We start from the raw sequence: 1563 nt of genomic DNA, 5'->3' as shown, positions 1-1563 counted from the left end.
GTTCCATCCCCCCTGCCATGGGCATGGACACCTTCCACTAGAGCAGGTTGCTCAAGACCCTGTTCAACCTGGCCTTGAATGCTGCCAGGGAGGGGGCAGGTGATGTTCCTAAACATCACTTCTTCCCAGTGCACTTCATTCTTTTTTCATCATTCTAGGTAAAAAATACTTTGGTTTGCATTCAATGTTGCAGAATTGTAAGCCAGCTTGCATCAAATTCAGTGTATTTGCTTAAGAGCTTGATGATTTACCAAGCTGTGTGTTGACTGTGACTTGATGATCCGTGGGGAGCAGGCTGTCTGATTTAGTGTGTGTCTGCACATCAAAGATGGATGATTGCCACTATGTGTCATGAAACTTCATCTGACAAAACCAACTCCCTAGCAAAATAATGCTGTCTCCAAAGGGCAATAATTCTTTGCTTTCCTGTCCCATATGTTTAAAGAGCTCAGAGCAGCTCAGGTATTCTGGGAAAGATTTCTTTATACTTCTTCTGTTAACAATGAAAAAAGGACCATCAAAGCTTTTGCCAGCTCGCTCTTAGTTGTCAAAAGTCTTTTGTGAGAGCCTAGGAAAATGGTCTCTAACTGCATAAAATCTGTAGGATTTAGACTCCTATCTATGATCAATAATGGGAATTAAGGGGCTAAATACCTTTGGGGTCTTGGATTTTTTGAATGAAATCTTAGGTCTGGGGGATGAATTTTTCCTTTCCCTTTTTTGTTTTAAAGTCACCCTTGAGTGAGGAAAGGGAATGAACTAAATGCTGCTTTTATGGGGTGAAGTTATCTTCCTGCAAAGTAAACCCAGTGCAAAAAGGAAATGGCAGTCTTAGAAGAGACCATGGGTATCAGCTGGGGATGCCTGCCTCTGCTGAGGTGATCTCTGTTGAAAAGTTGGTGCTGCTTTGCTCATTGATGAAGGGTCTCAGGGGATCTGAGCACCTGTGCTTCCTGGAAGACCAAAGCAGTGTAAGATGTGCCTAGATGACAGACTGCTGCTGTGGGAGTGGAAGATGTTCATCCTTAGCAGGTGGGTTTCCTGATGTGCTTTGTGGTGTGCTTCCTGGTGCTCTTCCTGGTGTGCTTCCTGGTGCTCTTCCTGGTGTGCTTTGTGGTGGGCTTCCAGATCTGCCCAGGAGAAGGCAGGTGCAAATCCTTTCCTCCCTGCAGTGTTTGTGCATCTTTAGAAAAAAACAACCCATGACTAGCTAGTAGAGGGAAAAAATCATAGGGAGCAGATGAGAGTGAAGGGCTTCAAAATCTTAACCATGGAGCAACAGTTGGGCTCCTTTCTCCTTTCTCTCTCTTTTGTCATAGCATCATGTTTCTCAGACTTGTCGTTACCACAGCCATAAGGTGCAGGATGCCACTTTGTACCTCTAGGTTGCACCAGTAGCTGAAGTGTAAGGCATGAAGCTGGACAGAAGGCACTGTGAGGCTGAATTTCTCCTTACGGAGGATGGATGGATCCCTGTTCTTGGGCAATAATCAAGCCAAGGGGATTTTGTAGAGTTTGGATGCAGAATATTCTCAGAGCAGAAGATAAAGACCCTTCCTGCCA

The sequence above is a fragment of the Melanerpes formicivorus genome, unplaced genomic scaffold (assembly GCF_026170545.1).
Source record: "Melanerpes formicivorus ecotype bairdi unplaced genomic scaffold, bMelFor1.0.p_v2 SCAF_268, whole genome shotgun sequence".
Lineage (NCBI taxonomy): Eukaryota > Metazoa > Chordata > Aves > Piciformes > Picidae > Melanerpes > Melanerpes formicivorus.
The sequence above is the reverse complement of the archived record's forward strand: the minus strand, read 5'-3'. Positions refer to the sequence as shown.